The following is a 25,108-nucleotide window of genomic DNA, read 5'->3' as shown; positions in this document are numbered from 1 at the left end:
TGCGCCTTTTCCAAGGGGGAGGGAATCGTTTAATTTCCCTTTCCCCCTACTTTATTTCCCTAGCCACCACCCTTAACTTTTCTCTGAGGCTTTTGGGGGCCAGAGGATGGAAGGGCTTGGAGAGAAGGAAGAGGGCAAAATGAGTAGCACATCTGCATCAATACCGAAAGACTCCCACTCTGATAGGCTGCTTGGGTAATTTACTCAATAACAACTAAGTTGAAAAGTTTCTACATAGTCCCCTTTGGGGCACCTCTGTAGCTGTTGTCTTCTGCAGAAATACAACACCAGGCACTATGCTTCGCTTAGTTTTACCTCCCCCCCCCACCTCACCCTTAGCTTCCCCTACTCCCACTCACCCCCTCAACGTTTCTTATTCTCCTTTGAAAAGTGCCTGGGTACAGGAACATTTTTCTTTTCTTTTTCTTCCTTTTAAGCGAAAGAGACATTATTTGATAGACCCTGAATAATCAATGAAGCTCCTGGTCGGAAAGTCACCTCCGTATCACACCAGAGAGGTCCCATGCTGTCATGAGAGGTTGCAGCCTGTGCAGTGTATTATGTTTTGCAAATGGAAATAGGGTGGGCCCTCTACTTGTTAGCACAAGCCTCGAACTTTAATAAGGAATTAGCGATTTAAAGTTCGCGGGGTGGAAGGCTTTGCTTACCCTTCTCCAATGTAAAAACAACGATATACTGTACTTGAGAAGTGGTTGAATTTTTTTTTCTCTCGAGACTTGTATTTTTATTGGCATTATGTGTATTTTAAGGTGTTGGTGTTTCTTAGTTTACATGTCCTCCACCTCATCTCCTAAGAAAATGCCAAACAATTTTTCGCTTATTAAGATTCTTTTTTTTAATGCTTAATGTGCTTTATTAACATGTTCGTCTATGGATATAGCTATTAGCAGTAAGTTCCTATCTTCGAATGATATTTTTATCCACATCAGTTTATATACAATTCATCGAGTATGTAAAACGTGCCTCACTTTGGGATCCAAGTACTGATACAGTAATCAGAATTAGAAAGCCTTACGGTTCACTTACCCTCATCCTTTAAAACTTTTCCATTTAAGAAAATCGATAAGCAAATCCTTTCTTGTAACTTGTCTCCTGGATTACTTCTATTTTTATTTTTTCTGATCTGGCAAGGATCAGCAATGCTACTTCTACCAAACCCCTGATCCTTACCCTACACGCACCGACCCTCCTCCCTCAGCAGATGCCGGGGTTGGGGAGGGGGAGGATAGAAAGGTTTAGTACCTCCAAGCCCCTCTTTTGAGACCTGTTAAATATGTGTGTGAATGGGTGAATGAGGAATCCAATTGGAAGGAAATGCCGGTCGCCACGTCCTCTTCCCCATCACTACAACAACCCTCCCCGCCCCCTCCTCTCAACGATCTCTCTCTCTCTCTCTCTCTCTCTCTCTCTCTCTCTCTCTCTCTCTCTCTCTCTCTTTCTCTCTCTCTCTCCCTCCCTCCCTCTCTCTTTACACACACACACACACACACACACACACACACACACACACACACGCACACACATGCATATGCACATACGCACAGTTACACTCCCCGTAGCTTTTGGGTAGGATGAGAAGCCAGAGGAGGAAGAGTGGCATGAAGGGAGTCCGCTTGCTGGAATCCAGTCCGGGATTTGGCTCCACCTCTGGAAAAAAGCAGCCTAGCTACTGACAGAAGAGTTGCTAGCAGTGGAGGGAGAGGCTGCTCAGAACTCAACTCCTAAACACAGTTCAATGACCACTTGCTTTGGGCCAGGAGCAGTTGCGCTTTTCCGCTGTGGCGAACAGAGAGAGGTGGCTGCCTAGGAGTTTCTTGAAGGGACCAGCATCACCATCACCTTAACGGCGTCCGCACTTCTGGAAGAAAAAGAGGGAGCAGGACAAGAACGCTCCCTTCCCCAACCCCCATCCCCCCAGCCTTGAAATGACTTGTTAATCGGCCGAGATCCGACTGAAGGGGACTTTACTGGAGTGAAATTCCTTGGAATCTAGATTTGGAAAAGAGTTGCTTGACCACTCTCCCCCTTCCCCCTCCCCCCCTTCCCCTGTTTTCTTCTCCCCTCTCCCCCTTCCCCTTTTCTCCTATCTTTGGAAATGAGCAAAGTGAATTTGTATCCCAGAAAGTGGTAACCTTTAATATTGCACCGAAAAAGCGAGTGAAGAACACATGTAGTAATGACAAAGGATTGCGAAGGAAAGAGTGGACCGCGTTACCCAGAAAGATCCCCTGTATAATGGATTACTAAATGGGATACTACATCAGCTAGTTCCGTGCTCTGGCTGCCTATACATGCACCGAAAAGGTAGAGTAACCCTTCTTTGCAAGCCGTTTGTTGGGTGGCTCTGAAAGAAGACAACTACTGTTTTGCTTTGGCAGATCCTGAAGGAATGAGCTTAATATATACCGTGAGGTTGGATCCTGCTCCCCCCCACCCCCCACCCCCTTCCCGGTTTTGTGATGTTTTTGTTTTGTATTTTCTATCTCGGAGCGTTTACACTGCCTGGGAGGAGCCGGAGAAGAGAGGACAAGCGCTCCTTCTGTCTATCCATCTTTGCTGTTAGCCCGGCTCTCTGGGCACCAGGTTCTCGAGGTTGGCACAGACGCCCGGCTCCCAGCCCCAGAAGGCTGAGGACCAGTAAGGGCTCCAGTGTGGAAGGCGGCAAGGCATGGCATATATCTGTGCGCGTGGTTGGTAGTCCGGTTGGTTTTTTGCGGGAGTCCGCCCGCCCCAGTAGATTCTGACTCGTGTGACAGCGCAGAGCGGTTTCGGGTGGGCTTCGAGGTAGAAACTCGGGCACGATCAGGAGGAAGAATGGGGAACTGAGGGAGAAAGGAGAAGACACTGTCTTTAACCTTTGCACGGAGGAGCTCGGTTGGGAGTCTTCTTGTTAGAGGTTGTTAAGAAGGGGGCTTCTGTAGAGGAAGTGCAAAAGGCTTTTGTTGTGAAATTAGGTTTTGGGGTGGGTTCCTGTGATGAGCGCACGCAACACACACACAACACAACACACACACACACACACACACACACACACACGGCAAAGGAAACTTGTGATGGTTCCCCCAGTCCTTGTCTCCCTGTGTGTTTTCCTTCTGCAGATGCCCGCTTCCCTTGCTCCTGGCTTTGTTTGCTGGAGTGGAGCTGGCCGGCCCGAGCGGCGCTCTCTCAGCGACCCCCTTCTCTGGCTCCTGTCAGCCTTTTTTTTTTTTCCCCCCTGCTTCTTCCCGGGAAGGGGAAGGAATAGGGCTGAGTCCCCCCACTAGACTCCTCAGATCCTATTCCTTCCAGCTTCTCACTGGATGAGAAGTCTGGGGTTGGCAGTCCACTGCCTACCAGGCTGTATAAGGCTCTCACTGTCTGGGAAGGTTGCGGGGGGGGGGGGAGTGCGGGGGAGGGTCGTAGAACCGAGTCGTTTAGCCTCTAGCCGACTCCACCTCCCCGGGCCAGTTTCTCACCCAGGTTCTTTCTCTTAGGGAGTCTGGGTGTCAGACCTCCTGCCTCTCTCTGCAGTGTCCTGGGGTGGAGACGCGGAAGATAGCAGGAGCCCCTTCCCTAGCTACTGGGAATGTGGAATCTGCCCTATGATTCTGTGAGCTTTTCTTTGGTGGTATAAACAACACCCCCTCCCCCGCCACTCCACCCCAGTCATCACCCTGAACAGGATTTTAAGCTATTAGTCTGTCCCGCGTCCAGCGCCCCACCCCATGATTGTCCTCCTTCCTTAGAGGGGCTGCGGGAGGGAGGGAGATCTGGGACTCGCCACTTCTCACTCTGCCCTGGCTTTCCATCCTTCCTAAAGCGAACTTTAGGGTTTCCTAGGCTGGCTTCTTACGATCTCTTCTGTTTTGGCCCAAATGTGAATTGAGGAACAAGGGATGGGGTGGAAGGGGAGACGGAGAAGGAAGCATGATGATGGGTATTGTTAAAGAAAACGGCCCTCTTCTGCCCTCCAGACTGGTTCCTAGGAGCTTTGGCATCCCCCCAGTCCACCCCACCCCCCAAACCTACCACCCTGTTCCCTTCCCTTTCCTGCGCTGGGCCCCGGGACAGGGAAACCAGCAACATGGGAAAGTTAGGTTTAAAAGCCATAGCCAAGGGTAAGGGCTAGGGTTAGAGCACAATAGGGTTTTTGTTTCGCAGTTCCTTTTTAAAGGTGCTGCCTGGATGTAAATAACACACTATGGAAAGAGAGAGGAGCGCGAGGCAGCCAGTGGGGATGGGGGGTGGGGCGGGAGCGAAGTACCTGCCAAAAGAAGCCGAGAGGAGAAGCAGTAACCCTCTACCGCACCCTCTTTCCCACCCGTACTCCCCCAGTATTCAGTCCTGATGGAACTATGGGCGAAGGAGGACTCTGCAGGTCCCAGAGACCTATCGCCTATACAGCCGAAACCCGAGAGCGAAGGGCCGTACGAGAGGCGGGGAAGGGAGAATGAGTTGGACGGGGATTCAGGATGCTGCTGCTGGTGGTGGGGATGATGATGATGCTGACGACGATGACGAGAAGAAGCCAGAGCTCGTGCGTGCATGTGTGCAGGAGCTTTGAGCTCTCTTAGTTGAGAATTCTGCATTAAGCGCTCTAGCTTCGAATTTGTATGAGTGGAAGTGGGAACCTGAGCCCGCAAAGCCGCTTCTGTGGCATAGCTTGCTAGTGTGTGGAGAGAACTGATTGCCTAAGGGATGGAACTGAGGGGAGGGGGGAAGGGAACCAGCTGATTGAAATAAACTAAATTGCTCCCAATGTCGCAAATCTATAAATCATACCGGACCAAACTCTAGGGTCCTCTTCATCTTAGCACGGTGTTGGGGGACCCCAAAGGGCTTCAAGGGGGGCAGCAGTAGGTTATTTGGAGACTTTGAAGGGCAGATAGACAACTTTCAAATCTCCCCTAAAGTTATGGAATAATAACCATATTAAGAATATAAATAAAATAACAACAAAGCTTTTCCTGCTTGCCAGACTTTACTTAGAATCATAGTTTTAACCAAGTTGAAAGTGCCTTTGCAACTGTCAGCAAATCTCTCAGCAGTGTATTTTCCATCTCCAGTCCTGGCTGGAGTTTACTTTCCATATAATGGTAAGAGTAAATTTGTTCTGCTGTCCCGTCTTTCCTCTCTTACCCCCACTCTCAAAAAAAAAAAATTCGGAATAACATTGTGCTGAGAAGCAGTTTTTTCCCCTCTTAGGTTGAGCTGCTTTAGTGACACAGAAAGATGTTGCTCAAACTAGTTGAGTGGTTGTAGATGCAGTAATCCTTGGTTTCAGGGTTGGTTTGTTTGTTTATTCCCAAAAGTGCAATTATGTCTGTGCAGATTAACAGATTATATTGGACCTACCTAAGAAGACTTGTTCAGGACCTACCTATTTGTCTTCTAGAAGTAAAATAGTTGGAAAAAAACCTACAGAATTCTCTTTGTGGTTAATGGCCCAACTTTATTGTGTGAAGTAAATTTTAGTGATAGCTCCTTCAAGAAGCAGAGCTAATTATTAACCAAACCTTAAATATACTGGCAGAACTGTCTCCACCCATTCACCTAAACTATATTTTAAAACAAAACTGCAGTGGTTATCACTGTTTGGCTTATCTGTACTGGGTGACTTTGTTCAGGTAACTTTGATTTGGCTCTCCAACAGGGTGATTAAGCTGCTTTAAGAGATTTGTGAGCGAGACATTTTAAAAAAATCAGACGAATAGTACAAAGTGAGAATTTGGACATTTATAACCTTGCTTCTGTTTCAAGACTTATGTCCTTTTGATAAAAATGAACATAACAAGTTTCATGTTTAAAAAGTTTAATGTACAAAGTAGTCTTCGAAAAGTCCTACTGTTTTATCATATCACTCATGAATAACATGATGTAACATCTAATATGCATGAAATACAAAAAGTGAATCATTGAATACTAAACCAATACCAAAAATCAATGTGCTTCAGAGAGTTTTAAAGAACTTTTAAAAATCACTCTTGTAAGAGGTATGAAAGAAATTGTAGTTTGAAAATTCATGAAGAAGGTATCAAATGGTTACCTGTGTGCTCTACATTTTCATTTAAATTAAAACTGCACATTTTTCTGGAAGTGAAAAGTTTATGCTATCAATTAAATATTTACTCTTCAGGGATAATAAATGCAAATAGATATGTAAGTTTCACTTACTTGAAGAAGAAAGTACATGTTTAATGTATCTTGTTAAAAAAAAAAAGATGTAGCAGTTTGGGACTCAAATAGGGCACTATTGAGTTACAGAAGTTGAGTATGATGTCACAAAGATCATCAAAATCAAGACCTTAAGGTCAATTTTCCTTTCTGCACATAGTGGCTGTGCCACTCTGGGCAAGTGCCTTAATCTTGAGTTGCAGAAAAGGTGCCAATTCCTATTGGTAGAGGAAGTTACCTGAAGCTTCCAACAGGAAAGAAATAGTACCGCTGGTTTGGAATTATACAAAAGTTACTACAGATGCCTGAATAGTTTTGAACTTTTTATATGCTTGAAATGAAATCAGTCAAGACATTTATTTTGGGTTGAATAGTGAGGTGAGCCAAATTCTTTACTGCAAGTACATAGTGGTCTTGTTCTACTCAAAGATATACAAAAGAGTGATATCAGGCAGCAATTCTAGGAAACCAATTGGCCTAAGCATCTAAAAGGAAGGCACCGGGGCAGCTAGTTGGCACAGTGGATAAGCACTGGCCCTGGATTCAGGAGTACCTGAGTTCAAATCCATCCTCAGACACTTGACACTTACTAGCTGTGTGACCCTGGGCAAGTCACTTAACCCCCATTGCCCCGCAAAAAAAAAAAAAAAAAAAAAGGAAGGCATCATAGAGTAAGCCTAACTCATCTCAAATGCTTTAATTAGACATGTCATCCATAGCACCATAAAGCCTGTGAATTACTGAACCTATTCTCTGTTTGTCCTTTAGCTCATTCCCCATCATGAACTCGGAGAAGGAATACTTAAGCACATTTACTAGAAATGTTCCTTACCCTTTCAGCATAGTTCCTGAGTTTGGCTCAAAATAGGGAGTGGCCAAGAGAAGGTGAAACAGAAGAATTTGATGATATTGTGGTTCTGCTTTTAGTGTGCCTTCTGATTTTCTTAAGTCATCTTTTTTTTGGGGGGGGAGGCAATTGGGGTTAAGTGACTTGCCCAGGGTCACACAGTCAGCAAGTGTTAAGTGTCTGAGTCCGGATTTGAACTCAGGTCTTCTTGACTCCAGGGCTGGTGCTCTATCCACTGCACCACCTAGCTGCCCCCAAGTTAGCTTTTTTTATAACCTAATCTTGACTATGTTGAAAAAGGCTATTCTCTACTACTTTAAAGTCAGTTTGCTGAGCAGTTGTGCCATTCTCCATGGGGAAACTTGTAGCTGCCCCAGGGGCTAGGGAGGGAAAGGGGAGCGTCTATTAGGTTCCTAGAATTAGGGTTTTTTAAACCTTCAATTTAACAAGCATTTATTAAGCACCTATTTATTATGTACAAGTGGTGTGCTAGGCTCTGGGTAGCCATAGACTAAAAACCATGAAACAGTCCTTCAGAGTCCAGTGACAGTCAGGTTCTATTGCCATGGCTTACTAGCCCTATGCATGACCTTGGCAAACCCCTATGAGCCTCAATACCTACGTATAAAGTTGTTTTATGAAAATCAAATGAAATAATCAATGTTTGTGAAAACAATAAGTTGCTTGAGTTCAATATTAAATTTCAGCATGAGATCATCATTCTGTGTATACACAATATAACATAAGCAATATTGTTCAATATTATTATATATAGGAATGTCTTGCTTTAATAGATATAGTCCTGAAAAACTTTGCATAAATCTAATCCTCTTTAATGTACCAGAGAAGTTTAATACCAATTGGTAGCTAGATGGCATAAAATAATGAACCTAGGAGTCAAAAAGACCAGGATGTAAATCCTGCCTTATTGAATAGGCATATGACCCTGGGTAAATCACTTAACTTCTTTCAGCCCCTACCTATGAAAAGAAACATAATAATTCTTACCTCATTGGGTTGTTATAAACATCAAATGAGATAATATTTAAAGTATTTTGCTAACCTTAAAAGTGCTACATAAGTGCTAGTTATTATTGTTATTATTATTTCTATTATTAAAGGTGAGCTTATTTATTAGTTAACCTCCCACTAATTCAGTTTTTGAGGGGCAGGTTGGCTTGGTGGATAAAAAGCTGGCCTTGGAGCCTAAAAGACTTGGGTTCCAGTGGTACTGGTTGTGTGACTGACTGAGGAAAATCACTTAATTTCTCAGTGCTCTAGATAACTCTCTGACTTTTGTAGTGAAGGTGATGATGTCTTGTATTAGTAGGGTGAATTTTCTAATCTGTCGGGTTCCAATACTAATTATAGGTTCATCCCTATCCTTGATCTCTTAGGTATATTCACATTTTCATTTATCAAGGTGGTTTGTGCGTAAGTGCACATATGTATGGAGGTACATAAATAACATTCCTTGCCCCGCTGTTAGTGGGCTTGGTACATTACTTGTTTCTTCCCCCTGTCATAGAAATACATTTAAGTGGCTAGATCCATGTCTTCACAGAATTTTTATGCTACTAGGGACCTTAGAGGCCATTTGTTCCAACCCTCTCACCTTATAGGTGAGGAAAGGAAGGCTTAGATAAGTTTAATTAGTGACTTCCCCATGATCAATCACCTAACTCCATCAGAAGAACAAGGACTAGAACTCAAGTCTCTTATTGTCTGTTTCAGCGATCTTTCCACTTCACTTAATTTTATTCAACAAATATTCAATTCATTAAATATTTATTGGGTACTTGTGTTCAATGTGCCAAGAGAGAATAGGCAGATAAAATAAGATATGAGGGCACCATCAAGAAGCTTAAATCTACAAACAAATACAACATACAATAGTGTAGAAGGACCTAAGAGAGCTTGGAAGGGCTATGCAAATTTGAGGATTGAGAGATTACCTCTGGCTGAGAAGATCAGAGAAAACTTTAAGGAGAATGCATGAGAGCAAGACCTTAGAAGAATAGATGAGTATATGGAATGTATGGGGTATTCAGAAGGACTAGTACCTCAGTATGAGGGCTTGATGAGCCTTTTTCAGGGTTGCTCCTCCACCTTTGGTGTCCACCTGATTTACTTGTAGCTCCAGCAAACTGCAGCATGTTCAGCAGCCACACCCCAGTAAAATAAACTCGGAAGACAGACTAAACCAGGTTGAGGGTAACCAACAGACCTCCAATCTGTCAGTGAGTTAGGGGGTGAACATCCCCCAACCCCTCCACCCCCAATGCCCCAACCCCACGAATGGGCAGATAAGAACAATTTGTTCCAATGGCCATGAAGGTGGCTGAAGCAGGCATTGTGAAGAGCTTAGAGCTTCCTCACACATTGAAAAGCCAAAGTCATCCACTGAATTCTGTGTCATCACCAGTTGTCCTGACTTTTGCTTGCCACTGGACTTCCATGACTGGAAGAGAGTGTGAGGCTGATGACTGTGTAGCTCTACCTCACTCAAATCCAATTCATGGCCAAGTCAATACCTCACCCATGATGTCATTGGTCCTTTACAAAAAAAACAAAAACAAAAAAAGGACAAAACAACCACAACAATTATACAAGCAGACCGGGGCTTGGGGAAGGCGTTGGAGGAATAGAGTAAAAGCAAGATTGGAGAATTTTAAGTAGGCCTGTTAGTTTGGTACATTCAAAAGAGATTAACATAAAAACAAGTATTGTATTACGTAAGTTTGAAAAAGTAGTTTGGATCCAGATTTTTTTTTTATGAGATATTTTATTTTTTCCGTTACATGTAAAGATAGTTCTGGATCCAGATTTTTGAGAGCTTTGAATGTCAAATTATAGAGTTTAGATTTTACTCTGTCAACAATGGGAGCCATTGACAATTTTTAAAAAGGGAAGTAATGTGAGTACAACTGTGAGTTAGGGAGTTCAATCTAGGAGCTCTGTAAAATGGACAATAAATTGAAGGTAGAGAGAGACCAGTCAGAATGTTATTGTAGCCATATGGATGAATTAAAATGGGGACCTGAACTAGGGTGGTGGCAGTGGGAGTGGAAAGGGTAAGAAAGATTTGAAAGATATCATGAAATGTAATTGATAATTAATTGACTATAGAAGGTAAAGGAGAAAGGCAGAGTCAATATTAACAAATGCTAAAAGAAGAATCCTGGATTTGGTAATCAAGCAAAGATGAGGGAACCCAGGCTGCTTTTAGGGGTGAAGGCAAAAGACAAGGGACAATAAACTCTCATTGGCCACCTAACAATTATCTGGCAAGGCCATTGCCTTGAGTTATTCTCCCTAGAGGGAACAAAGGCCTCCTACTGTTTTTTATCCTTGGGAGTTTACTTGTGAAATGCTAACTCAGATTCCAGAGGCTACAGGGCATACACTTCCAGTGCACAAAGATCCTAATGGAATTAAAGGTATGACATAGGTAGCCATAAATGTGTGTAATATATAGGTCTGTCTGTCTGTCTATGTCCTAGAGCGAGCCATATTGATTGATTTATATATCTCTAAGTGAGGAAGGCTAGCACTTGCTGCCACAATAAAAAGGGGTTATTGAAACTACAAATATCAGACATTATGCAAAGCATTGCAGACAGCAAAGATTTGTTGGCCCTTCCACACTATGAGACTATAGTTTTGGATGAGCTTGAGATTTAAGGGAAGGCTGTTTTTGTTTGTTTTAGGATTGGATAGGCCTAAACATATTTGTAAGCACAGAGGAAGGTTGTCCCCCAAAAGGGAAATATTTAAAAGGAGAGACAGAAACAGAAAGAAAGAGACGGACAGACAGACAGAGAGGGAAAGAGGGAAAGAGAGGGAGAGAGAGAGATGATCGATGCTACAATTGAGGATGGCTACCTAGTCAGTCCTGAGACTGACTGAAATTGGGAGAAAAGAAGTAGGGACATATGTGTGGAGGAGGGGAATTGGAGGACTTCACGTTCCATACCTTTTGTCAGTATACTAAAGTGGAAAGCTAATTCATCTGATTAGAGCCATTTTGTGACCCATAGCAGAAACTGGTGAGACACCTGCTGGACTTAGGTGAAATCAGAGTTAGACTCAGTATTTGCCATAGTTAAAAGGGATGGTTGAAAAAGTAAGTTTCCATATATGGGAATTGAATCTGTGATCTTGGATTTATTAATACTGAATAGTCATAAAATATTAAGGCTAGAAAGGACCTTACTTTTACCTCAACCCCTTCGTTTTAAAGATGAGGAAAACTAAGACCCAGAACATTATATAAATTGCTCAAGGTCACACAGCAAAATTATGGTAGGCCTACAATAAGAACCCAGGATTCTTGTTTCCAAACTTGATGATTTTTTTTCATTATTTTACAACAGAAAAATTGTACGTTTCCCCCTGCTTGTACATATTTGCCTTTTTCTATCATGTTAACTTAGGGAGAAATCCCTGAGTGCTGACATGCACCAGTGGACCATTCTGGAGACTTCTCAAATCCTGCCATTCCTCATCCTTCTAGGACTTGGGCTCAGTTCATAGAACATATTCAAGGAAAGGGGTGGGGGTGGGAATAGGCCACTGGTTACCGAGCTTCCAACCACAAAATACTCCAATCAGATGTGCTCTGATTTCCCATAGGATTTACATCCTTCTGTAGAGTCTCAATAACACTCATTTGAGTCTTAATCTTACTTTTTTCTTTCTTTCCTTGAGAGCTGATTTTTGTGAGAGTGATGGAAGAGATGGGGGAAGGAAGAAGAATTGTGGAATTTCTTTAGTGTAGAGAACTCCTGGTGAATACAGTCCTTCTACCAATGCAGATAAACAACTCTGCAAGTGATCATTTTAGAGAATTGCCTGGGACACTGAGAAGTTAAAGGACTTGCCCAGAGTCACACACACACAGGATGTGTCAGAGGATGTGAACATCAGAAGCTCCTCTCTCTCCACCATGCTCTGCTGCCTCTTATGTCTTCTAAATGTGGAGGCTCAGTCTGTGTTCCAGAACATTGATTTGGCCTAGATCTAATGAGAAACACAGGACAAGCAAAAAATGCATAACGAATCCAACTGTTTAAATGTATATTAATGTATATCGAGAAGATGCTAAGATGAATGCAATAATAGATCAAGTCAGTAGGGCATCCAAGGAAGGTATTGCAAAGGAGGGGAATGCTTAAATTTTTTTAAGGAGGAAATGGACCTGACTTAATGAAAAGGGAGTTTGTAGGCAAAGTGACAGATCTCTGCTCTATCTCAAAAGATGATGCAATAGAACCAATTCTGTGCAATAAAAATGAGCATTTACATCACGTATGAACTTTAGTATCACGGGTTTTGTGCTGAGAAATGTGTAAATAGGGCATTGAAACAGGAGAGGAGGGGGATGACAAACCCTTTCCTTCTATCTCTGATGAAGCTTCAGGGTGGGTATTAAGACATGAAACACAATATATACATAAAAAAATCAAACCACAGTTCCTTACATGCAGTAAGTACTCAAAAAAGTGTCAAATGAATAAAGACAACCCTTTATTAAAATTATTTTTAAATCTAAAAAAATCTACACCTCCCCCAATTCTACAACATCCAAGACATGTATAATCAGAAAGAGACTAGTGACCAATGGTTTTAGTCACAATGTTAGATTGGCATAGCAGCATATGGGACAGAAATTTCTTTTTAGACTGGAAAGTTCACATAGGGTGTCCATATAGGGAAATCTTTGGTTGAAGGGACTGTGTTTCTTTTCTCCTAATTTAAGTCTCTAAGGAAAGCAATTCAGCACTTCCAAAAACCCATGATTTCTCTTGCTTGCCTTCTCAATGGGCAGGGGAGGAATAGTAGGGAGGAAAAGAAATTGGAAGTTTAAAAAATTGTTTGAAATAAATGTTAAAAATAAACAGAAATTTGCTTTAAAAATTCATGATTTTATTGGTTTGGACATAGCTTTCATGGATATAAATGCAACCCCTTCTAGGCCTTTAATTACTGGTCTTGTAAATTTCACTAGAAAGAAAATTTCTTCATAGATGGCCAATTTTCTGGTCAAGAATGAGGCCTTGGGCAGTAGGAATATAGATTGTCACTAGACCTGCACTTGAAACCTTTCCAGATTGAAAACACCTGTTTGAGCTTACATTGCCACTGCCATAGCCTTAAGGGACCCAGCAGGGTCACCTCCAAACCACTAGGTCTTTTGGGAAGAAGGAGGAAAACCCACCTACATTAAAATGCCAAAGAGCAGAAGAATGTCCATCTATGCTCAGCCCAAGGACCCATCACAGCTGAGAGTATCAAGTAGCATGCTTACTCTAGTGGAAATGGTAGCAAAGGCTATCAAATGTATTTCCTAGGAAATCTAGAACTTAATTAAAATAATAATCTTATAACTTAGCTTTTTCTTTTTAAACTTGACTTTTAAAAAGCAAAGTAGAAAGAGAAATTAATCTATGTTATCCCACAATTTCCTGCAGGATTTCCCTGGGAAGTTTATTCATCCTGGAGGCCTCTCTCCACAGTATGGAAGTATAGCTATTTTCATCCAGAAAAAAAGTGATTATTCTTTCTGAGATATAGAGATTTTCTTTTATGTGTTTGCATTTTTTTTTAAAGTGAGGCAATTGGGGTTAAGTGACTTGCCCAGGGTCACACAGCTAGTAAGTGTTAAGTGTCTGAGGCCGCATTTGAACTCAGGTCCTCCTGACTCCAGGGCCGGTGCTCTATCCACTGTGCCACCTAGCTGCCCCAAGATTTTCTTTTATAGCATAAAGGTAGGGATTTGGGGGAGGGGGATATTTTTAACTTCCCCAAGTATATTTTTTGACTGAAACAAATATAAATGGAAGTAGATAAACCAGTCATTAATAGTTTCCATTCTTTCTTTTCAAGAGTGAAGAAGCCTAACAATTCCCAACAATTATTGGGGAACTAGTCTTTTAAAGTGTTTTTAGGGGCAGCTATGTGGCGCAGTGGATAAAGCACAGGCCCTGAATTCAGGAGGACCTAAGTTCAAATCCAGCCTCAGACACTTGACACTTACCATCTGTGTGATCCTGGACAAGTCACTTAATCCTCATTGCCCTGCAAAAAAAAAAAAAAAGTTAAAAAAAAGAAGAAATAAAGTGTTTTTTTAATAATAGTCATTCTATATTCACTATTTCCAACTTGACGCTTGGTACTTTCATCTTAATACAACTGCTTTCCCCCTTTTCATTTCTAATTTGCCTATCACTGGTTTCCTTGAAAAAAAATTAAACAAAAAGAATCAATATTAATTTCAAAATAAATAAGTCCACTATTCTGCTTAAATAGATTTTACATGGAAGTACATACATGTATGCATATATCATAGGGTTATAGGAATTAGAACAAAAAAAAAATAAAAAGGTAGCATAATGTAGTAGAAAGAGCACTTCATTTGAAGTTGGAGAAGGTGGGTACAAATCCTGACTGTCAAATTATCTGTTTGACCTCAAGGAACTAACAACTTGTCTGGGCTTCAATTTCTTTAAATATCCCCTACTCTCAAATGAGGGGCTTAGATTAGATGATTTCTAAGGTCCCTTGCAATTCTAAATCTATGATCCTATGTAAGACAAACTCTCACATTTTACAGATAAGGAAACCATGACCCTAACATTCTGCCCTCCTTAGCAATTAGATTTACTTATTTCTTTCTCTATCTGTATCCTTTCTGGCTGCAATGTATAGAGTTGTATGTGGAGAGCTGTTAGAACAGGGTGGGATGTGTGATTATGAACTCAATTAACTTCTTTCCATGAAATCTACATATTGGAGATAGGGGGCCAGAGAAGAATTAAAGACTTTCTTATGGTAAGTATTTGGGAGATTTATGTATGAGATTTTTATGATGGAAGCTGAACTATTCTCTCTTTCCACTGCCTAACACTTTTTTTTTTTCCTAGGGAGTATTCAGTCTTTTCATTAATATTGCAGCACCTCTAGTGCTTTCCCCCAGCCCCTCCCCCACTCTTCTACTGTCCTTGAGCAGGGAAAGTGAGAGAATAGGATGGGGTTGGTGAATGGAGAATGGCTGTCTCCTGAAAATTAGAAGCTTTATGAAAAATCATTCTCCCAATAGGATGTCTTAAAAACAACCCAGCAACTGCCACTCCTTTCTATCCGGATGCACCATTGTGCATTTCCACCACCAAAGGTAACTGCATCTGCATCCCTTTGTACTATGGTCACAGATACACAGGTGGAGAACTCTCTCACTGTATGTTGGATTGTTGTGAAAATTATTTCTCATCCTGAGTATTTGAGAAGCCCCTTATCTCCGTTGTGTGAGATAAATGAAAACAAAATTGTTTACAGCATCCTCCACTTCAGTTTATTTAGCAGGAGCACAGTTTGGTTGATTTTTATCAAAACCCTACTTGTTAGGGGTGGTTGGAGAGAGAGTCTATGCTAATTCTCCTTGCATTCATGAATGATGGCCCCAGCTAGACACTGTCACTGGGATCTTCATCTATTAATCATGGAAGCTGCTTTCTCATTCCGTTGCCATAGTTTCCATGTCTCAGATAGTGTTGGGGTGTCTTGGGAAAGGCTTGAGATATACTAGGACTTGCAAGCCTTGCAGTTCTTTTGGCAGTTGTGAGGCAGTGAAAGAACAGAAAACAGCTCCCAACATAATTCAGTGTAGGATTAAAAGAGGCAACTTCTGAATGTGTCTCTCTGGACCTTGTTATTGTGCACATCCAGCTGATATTTACTCCAGGATTTGCCTCTCGCTTAGTCCTGCTGCTAAAAATGTATGATTCAAAAGACTAATGGCTATTTTCATCTTTCTGGAAGAGCAAAAGGGGAGGCTTTTCATTAGGACTGCTTATGCAGTAAATGAGCAGGTAAATGAGGACATTTAGGGTTTGCTAAATACCATCTCATAATCTTGGTTTAGGGATCATGACTAAACTGACCAAGTAAACTTTTTTTTTAAAAGTAGGAAAATATTTATAATGCCCAGCAAGACATCAGTTTCACTTTTGGGGGACTTGGAGGAAGGTGAGGATAGGGCCTGACATATGTCGGCAGAGACCCATAAAACTATTATGAACAACAACAACAGCAGCAAAAGGATAGGAACTTGAACTTCTGACCTGGTTTGTCATCTCTGCATGTGAGCAAGCCTATTTTCCTCATATTTAATATTCTTAATGTTTTGATAAGATATTTTCAGGAATATTATTTCCATCTGTTAGGAACAACTTTCTGGCTGTGTCCATACTGTGTAACCCAGGCAAGTAAAAGGAGAGCAAATTGATGAAAGGGAAAGAGGTCCACAGACATACCTTAATGATTTCTATGCTCCTTATATGAAGGAAGGCATAGATTTCTTTTGGGAGATAAATTTGATCTCCGGTAATGGATCCTTGCATACTTTTAATGTTTTATTTCCTATTTCTGGGGAGAACTTTCAAGGACTGCATTCTAAACCATGAAATCTGCTTCCTCTTTAGATTAAAAAGGAAAAGAAATCTTGGAGGTATTGTCTCTTTAAAAAAAAGTACATAATTTGAAGTTGTGCAAGGCATTCTATGAAAAACGAGCAGTTAGATTAAAATAATCTGAATGAGATCAACAAAGAATTTTTAATGCATGTACCCATTATATTTGTCCTCCCTTACCAACCATACCAAATGATTGATTTTGAAGTAAATGAAAAGGTTAACACGGCTTTCATTGCTATGAGCATCGCCAGGCTTCTGGGCACCAAAATTCCTTGTGGAGAAACACTTTGAGTGTCAGAGCAGTTTTTGATCATGTGGCCTGGCTTTCCCATAGGCTGCAATTATCCCTCTCCTCAGCCCCTAAATCTCTCCACTAAGCAAAGAAAACACAACTTTGTGTATCTAGTATTATGGTAGCTTGATGATTTGACAGTGTAAGAAGATATGTTCTGGTCATTTGACCATTTCCTTGCAAAAGGAAGTTCTATTTGAATTATCTAATTTTTTTTCAGATCAAAGACTTCTCTTGTTTAGGGAGGTAGCTAGTATGAATTCAATTTGCTTCCTCATTTCAACATTAAAAACTTTCTGATTTGTATCAGATGTTGGGCTGGACATAATATTACTTATGTAACCTTTAAAGGTAAGCAGTTATTTTATGTGGATATCAGTCAAACATAAAATGTGGATTTTAGTTCATCTTAATTAATGATTTCTGATTATTTTCTTTGGGGCCTCCAAGGCATAAGTCAATTGGAGATTGTATTACTGTAGAGCATTTTTAGGCAGCAATGGCCTATATGTAGTGCTGTTGTCTGAATTGAGATATGTTTTCCATTTTGGTGAAAAGTGTGACTTCATAGGACTTTAAGAATGGCCATTTAATGAAAGATGCATCATTTCAGGTTGCCTGAGACATTTAGCTGATTTGGAATGCTCACATTCCAATTTGAAAATTAAACTGTTTACTTTAAGAGAATTAAAAGCTGCCTGGTAGGTACTTACTGCTTACTACTCGCCAACTACATTATGCACCCAATTTCTTCAAATGTAGTCTGGTGTTTGGGAATGTATGCTGATGCTTAAGCTACCAGAGGTGGGGTTTTTTTCCACCAGTACAATAATGGACTGAAAATGTACTTTCCTCAGTGCCAAACATCCCACCAAGGAATAATGTAGGCATCAGGAAGAACCAAGCTTATACCTTATTAGAAATATCCTTTCTCATGTGCTGTGAGCTCCACAGTACACATCAGCAAGTTGAATTATAATGTTAATGCATTGTTCATATTCTTAATAGTATTCAAGTTTTAACTAGAGGTTCTAATAAAAATTAGATGGAATACATTAATGCCAATTTATGAATTAAATTTGTGTGAAAAATCATTTCTTCTTAGCTCACATAAAACTCTAGTAGCATATAACACATCTATTTTAGAATAATTTGTGCTTATTAATTATAAATGCTTAGCTTTTGCAATTATGACTTACTGATCTTTATGCATCTTAATGAGAAATTACCTAAAATAAATTGATTTGTAATATTTGCTCTAATGCATTCTAGGATAGTGATTACATAAAATAAAATTTCAGAATGGTATCCATCTACAACTTACTTTAACAGAGATAAACTCAATAATTTATTATGATATTGGCATAGAGAATGGCAGACATAAAAGTAAGAGAAATGGGGAAAGTAAAGCAGTTTCGTTTTTAGTCCAGGGAAAATGTCATAAACATCTCTTGGATGCTCTTTTTAAAAAAGGGATGTTCGCAGAACAGGAAGAGTTTTTTACTAGATATGCAACTTTTATCTACAAGGTGTTTCCTTCTTTTCTGATGAAGGGAAGCACAATATGTTGAATTCTCTGGTTGATGAATTCTCAAGGGATAGGTTAGAAGGCGGAATCTCTGTTTTCACCTTTTGCCATGTCCTGAACACAAGACTTACTAATATTGCCAGAACACTTCCTTTCCCAAGAATTAAGAGGACAACATAATCAGTTTTGCTATTAGGCAATAGCCAAGTATGGTTTCCCCAACAGATTGCCCAATGAGCCAATGAGAAGGTGGGGGATAGAAGGCTTTGGGGTATTGTAAATAACTTAATATTATTGTTTTATTTTGGAAATACACATATCCCCAATATATTATTTGAAAGAATGTGCTACAGATATAAGGTTTGGAGCATGTTTTTCTTACTATGCTGTGTATTTAGAGAGGAGGAGTGCTTATTATATACTAATGATGTCGTATCTACATTTCTGGTCTCATTGTCTTCATCTAGGATATGCCTCTCCTCCTTCTCCAATGACTAATTGTCCCAGAGGCCATGCATGGCAGGCTAGGCTTAAGGGGCATGTAAGGATGCTTCCATTGGACTTACTGCTTGACAAGACAGGTTTTGCTGGGTCATCAAGTTTAAAATGTGTGTTTACTCTTATTGTTATTAACAATCATAGTATATCATATCATGATCAACATTAATTATAATAATAAATACATATACCGGTTTCCATATTATAAAGCACATTCATATACATTGCTTTATCTGATCCTCACAACAGTTCTTTTGAGGGAGGTAGAGTAGGTATTAGAATCTATCTCTCTTTTTTTGTTTTTGGTTAAGCCCTGTGATTTTATTGTTATGATGAACTTGGTGTATAAACTCCCTCTACTGACATAGATCAACAACTCTAATTTGTAGTCTTAGAGAGTTGCCTTTGGCATTGAGAGGTTAAATGCCTTGCCCATGATCATATAACCAGTATATGTCAGGAGTTTATCCATATCTTTCTGATTCTAAACCTGGACCTTTACCTATAGCGTCATGCTGTCTCTCATCCCCATTTTATGGATTAGAAAATTGAGGCTAAGGGGGTGGCATTGTACCTTGAAAAGATCATTGGGTTTGGAGTCAGAGGACTAGTCAAATTCTGGCTCTGCCACTTTAATGTCTGTGTGACCTCTGTGGACATTTGGTAAGGAGCAAACTGGTGAGTATAGGCAGGAAATGATGTTGAAACGGTTTTTCAGAATGATTATTATAGATACCAGTGTTCTACAACAGAGAGGGGAAGCTCTATAGTCAAAATATTTAACTGTTTGGGAGCCATAAGTGAAAGAGCAAAGAACAAGGCAGTGAAGCAGGTCCTGACCCCTTCACATGAAGTCTCAAGAAAGAGTATTAAAGAAAAGATAAGCCCCAGCTCAAGTCCTACTCTGATGTCATAGAGATGATCCTAGATTCTCAAACGTGTTGCCCTAAGAGTTCAAGTTTTGGCAAGTCCCACAAGATTTGAAAGGCTTTGAGGACACCTGGTAATTGATTTTTTATCATAAAAGTATTTTATTATTTTCTAGTTACATGTAGAGATAGTTTTCAACATTTGGGTTTTTTTTTGTTTTTTTTTTTTGTTTTTTGTTTTTTGCAGGGCAATGGGGGTTAAGTGACTTGCCCAGGGTCACACAGCTGGTAAGTGGCAAGTGTCTGAGGCCAGATTCGAACTCAGGTACTCCTGAATCCAGGGCCAGTGCTTTATCCACTGCACCACCTAGCCACCCCCTCAACATTTGTTTTTATAAGATTTCTAGGTCCAAATTTTTCTCCATCCCTCCTTTCCCTCCCCCCTCCCCAAGACAGCAAGCAATCTGATAAAGGCTATATATGTACAATTCTTGTGATTGATTATTATCTGCTCCCTCAGGACTGAGTATGGAGCAAAGTATGGAGAGGTGTTGTTGCCCAAAGATTGTCCACCAGGTGATGGCATTTTGGATTATATTATCTCATGAGGACCAAGCTCCTAAGGGTTGGATGGGTTCTATATAGTCTGTGCTAACAATAATTAAACTTCTACAAATCCAGAAGCCTGGGATTCTGGACCTTTGCCCTTTCTAATAAGGGGTCATTCCCAGTTCTGAACCTACCTAGTTTAGCCTTGGGGGGGAGGCTGACCAACTAAGGTTAGTCTTTTTTTTTCCTCTCATTCTTTGACTCCTTAAATCTCTACCCCAAAGCTATGGGGAAAGTTACTTAAAACCTAGTTTTATAGCTCAGGTTAAGGTCTCCCCAAATTTGGCTTTATAGGGACACTCAGTATACATTGTAAATTAGGTAGAAGACAACTATTTATCATCATCATTACCACTACCATCATCAACACACAAGAACCATAAATGTTCATTGACAGAAAACTTGAACAAGCAATGAGCAGCAGCAGCAACAAAATTACTGTTATACTCTCCTGGGTGGTTGATAGTTAAAACATCAAAAGATGGCATAGTCGGTGGAACTGCTGAATAGGCATTTTATAGTTCACGTTGGCTGTATGCTCTCCATATCTTTTGGCGAGCCAGGTCAGGACTTGGGCTAATTCACTGGTCTATGGTCATGTTATCCTCATAGCACAGGGTGGTGAATGTAGATGGCACCTCCCATAGCCTAACTGACACCAGTTGAGAAACCCAGGAATCCTGACCTCTAGAACTCATAGGGTTCCTTCCAAGACTGGGACATATCCATCTCAAGATTACCCATCTGTGCTCAGGGAAAGAAACCCATAGATGGAAAGGCAGTCAAGGGCTCCAAGGCCCAAGCTCAGCTTACCTAACCTAACTGATCTCCAGCTTTAGTTGCCTGATAGAAAAAAGTCACCATACTAGTCATTGAAGAAAACTACTCCTTTCTCACCCCTTACTGGTAGAACCAGCCTTACATTATGCCACCTGGAGAGTCAAAAGAAGAGACAAACCTAGAGCCCTTTTTGAGGTTTATTAAGTGGCCGCCTCTCCTGGCTTAGTGTAATATCTATTTCTCACTGCCTCCACCCCCCATGGGTAAACAAGAGGCTAACCCCTGATTTTCTGTTATTCCCAAGTGACAAGTCTTTCAGAGGTGAGCACATCTTTTCTCAGAAGTGACCAGAGAAGTTGAACATATCCTCCATGCATTGGCCTCTGCTTGCCCATCTGTATGTCATGCTCACCGGGATGCCATCCTAATATGATTCTACTACACTAGTCACACTCATAAAAATGTAGGGGTTGTTCTGTCTCGGGGCGGGGGGGGGTGTTACTTTTTTTTGACGTATTGAAGAAGTTACAGCTAAGAAAGGATATTGATTGCCATAGAAAGTCCAAAAACTGTGATTACTTTTCTATATCTAGTTAGGTTGACGCTTACAATATTAGAAGGGCATCATGAGGGAAGAAAAAAGAACTTTCTTGGTCAAACAACATATTCATCCTATGGTCCCAAAAAAGACAAGAACTGGCATTACATAAGTGCAGGAGAGAGATGTATTTTGAAAGATTAACTCATGTAAGAATTAGGGCACATTCTGAGCCACCTGCTTTCCTATTTTTTCCCCCTTTGTGGACAATTTTTGAATTTTTTAATTGGCTATAAACTCATGTCTGCTTATTCATTGGATATATTTATATGTATGTTTATCTCTGAAGTTGTCTTGTGTAACAAGGAATGTTAGAGATGACATCATTCGCAAAGAACACAAATAGCACCTACACGGTGTTGTTTGCTTAATGACAGTGTTAATAAGGCAGCTAGGGCTTTTTTGTAACATTATGCTAAAATGGAACACTGCTTATATAGTGAAATGGAAAATGTGATGTTTTTGATCATGTTCAAAGTGGGAGAAAATGAATCTTCCTTACAAAAATATTTCATTTCGCTTGAATTTCATAGCCAGTCTATTCAGTTTTATCATGAAACATCAATTTCTGTTATTGGCCCCAAAGCTAATTACCAGTAAAAATAAAACATCATTTGACCTTGCAATATTTTGTGAATATTTTGCTGCAGCATCTATTTACCTTGATTGATCCTAATTGAAATCTAAGGCTTTTCAATTCTCTGAAGAAGAGGCACAGCTAGCAAGTCCTGTGGTGTTCCTGGCATCATGGAGATATTTATTTGCACAGTATAAAGACTTAGGTCTTGGTTATCAGCAAGTTAGTGATTTTTAAAGATATTTGATAATCATTAATAGACAAATCTCAAATGCCTTTGATGATATAAAACAGTCTTCTACTTGTGTTATTAAGAATTCTGGGAAAGTATATTGAGCATACCTTCATTCTTTCTTCAGTGTTATATGAAGATAAAATTTTTTAACTTGAGGAAACTTATTTCAGGCACTTCCTCTCTCTCTTTCTCTTTCTTCAGACAGTATAGTACAATTAAATTTAAAAGTAGAAACTATTTCACTATAGATTAAATAAAAAAATTAAAAAGCAATATGACTAGAATAAAAAAAGTGTTAAGACTCGGATTGAAACTAAAAAGGTTTTTGTATGTTTAAATAAGTGGGGTTCCAAAAGAGACAAGCTGTTAAAAACTACTTACTTTCAAATTTACCAGAAAAGACTGATTTTTAATTATAATCTAGTAATAATCACTCTGTCTTTCACAAAGAAGAGGCATCTTGGTTGAGTCTGTGACAGTTACGTTGGTCTTGCTTGGGAAGGGGAAATAGTATACATTTGTTTCAGTTTTAGCTTTTAAAATTAATAGGTTTGGGGCCTCAATTTCCTCATCTAAACAATAAAGATTAGACTTGATCTCTTAGGTTCTTTCCAGAAGTAATCCCATGAATATGTGCTGCCCTCTAGTGGAACTAAATGTCATCACAACCACTGTGGACCAAGGTGTTTGAAAAGCATAAAAAGGGAAACAGACAGGCCAAAAAAAGTTTCCTTCTAACTCAGTTACTTCTGAGAAACAGGATTTTTAAAAAGACTTTTAAAAGACATATGATGAGTTTATGATGCACAGGCCCTTAAAAATAGTGAGTAATGAAGAACTGTGAATGATTTAGCTATTCTCAGGAATACAGTGATCCAAAACAATCCCAAAGGATTGATGATGAAGCATGCTATCCATCTCCAAAGAAAGAACTTATATTGACTAAACACAAACTGAAGCATGCTATTTTTCACTTTATTTCATTTTTCTTTTATTCAGTTTTCCTTATACAAAATGACTAATATGGTAATGTTTTACAAAATTGCATATGTATAACCTATATCCGATTGCTTACTGCCTTGGGAGAGTGCAGGAGGAGGAAGGGAAAGAGGGATAGAATTTGGAACTCAAAACTTTAAATAAAAATGTTTATTATTTTTTTTAAAAATAGTGAGTAAATAAAAGTGGTCAACTATTATTGTATAAGAGAAGTTTTGCCAGGCCAGTACAATCTATAGTCTGAAATTTTAATGATGGCATAAGTAGCCTACAAGAAAGACCTCTCAAATTAAAAATGGTGCTCTTACAAAGTGGCTAGATTAACTACATACTCAGAACTACAGTTTATGGGCTTTGAAATTTATCCTCTTTTTACATTAAGGAGGTAGCAAGGACCCATTACATTCTAATCTATAGTTAAGAAATTTCTATCATATGTACAAAATCTATGGTCTTTTCTTTTTATAGATTAAAAGAAAGCAAACTCAAAAGAATATGTCCAAAGTTATGTAAGGGAATAAAGTCTCAGACCCTGGCATTCTATTTGTATGTTCAGTATTTAGGAGCTAGTCATTAACAAAAAGTTATCAGTATTCCAGGCAATAATTATTGGGCATTTTTACTGCTTTTCAAGGCATTAAATAAAAATGTTCTCCTCCCCCAAACCCTATAATGCAAATAGTAAAAGTGCTTTTTGCAGAGGAAGAAACTGAGGTTGGGGTTCATGCAGTAACTTGCTTAATTCATCTGATAAGTGTCAAAACTGGCATCTGGCTCATTTCCAGGAATCTTTCCACTTCATATACAGTGCTCCCTAGCACCCACCTACCACAATATAGGCACAATATAATACTTAGTAGGCATTTAATAATCAATGTTTGTAGATGTTTGTAATATTTGATAGGAAGTTTCAACCTAGATCTAGGAAAAACAGATTTTGAAGGCTTCAACCAAAAGATAGATGGTATCCCTTGGACTAAAAGTCTACAAAAGAAGTCAGCCCCAGAGGGATATAAGACACTCAGACAATGAAATTCAGAAGCCACAGAGATAAACAATGTCAGTGAGGAGGAAAATTGGGAGTTGTTTGATAAGTCTGATATAGATTAACAGGGAACTCACTAACCAACTTAGATTTTAAAAGAAACATAAAGAAAATGGAAGCAAGGGCAGATAAAAGAGGTCATGTCATGCTTCTGTAAAAAGCACAAACCAGGGTCAGGAATGGTAAAGCTCAGAATGAGCTGAGGCTGGCAAAGGAAGGAAAGAACCAGAGCAGGGGGAGGGCATTATTTTTGAATTATCATTATTTATTTTCTCCACTGGGAGAAAAAGGATCACAGAATGGATAAGAGGGGACATGGAGGGGACAATGACAATTAAAAAGAGAGAGAAGGAACATCTGCTTAAATCTTATTTCATTTCTGTTTTCTCTGACAAGGAGAATGGTCTTTGTGTGAGAAAAGACAGAACAAAAATGGCTAAACTGGGAGTTAATACCCAAAGAAAAGTAAGGAGATGGATGGTAAGAGAAAGTCTATCTCTCCTTGTTAAGTTCAGGCCACCCAGCCCAGATGAACTGTAAACTTAGCTACTGAAAGAACTAGAACCTATTATCACTGAGCCCCT

At 39.9% G+C, this 25,108-nt stretch overlaps 1 protein-coding gene across 4 annotated transcripts in view; it reads left to right on the top strand.

The window, feature by feature from the left end:
- Positions 1-1,562: 1,562 nt before the first annotated feature.
- The window catches only part of SEMA6A (semaphorin 6A), a 184,038-nt gene continuing 160,492 nt past the window's right edge, over positions 1,563-25,108 (top strand). For 3 of the 4 annotated variants that reach the window (XM_043975815.1, XM_043975816.1, XM_043975814.1), the window contains exon 1: positions 1,563-2,325. The gene's annotated coding sequence lies outside the window, so the exon portion shown is untranslated. The remainder of the gene's footprint in view (positions 2,326-25,108) is intronic. The other variant, XM_043975817.1, reaches the window with a different exon arrangement.

The sequence above is a fragment of the Dromiciops gliroides genome, chromosome 1, assembly GCF_019393635.1.
Source record: "Dromiciops gliroides isolate mDroGli1 chromosome 1, mDroGli1.pri, whole genome shotgun sequence".
Lineage (NCBI taxonomy): Eukaryota > Metazoa > Chordata > Mammalia > Microbiotheria > Microbiotheriidae > Dromiciops > Dromiciops gliroides.
This window is presented reverse-complemented; position numbering and strand designations above follow the sequence as displayed.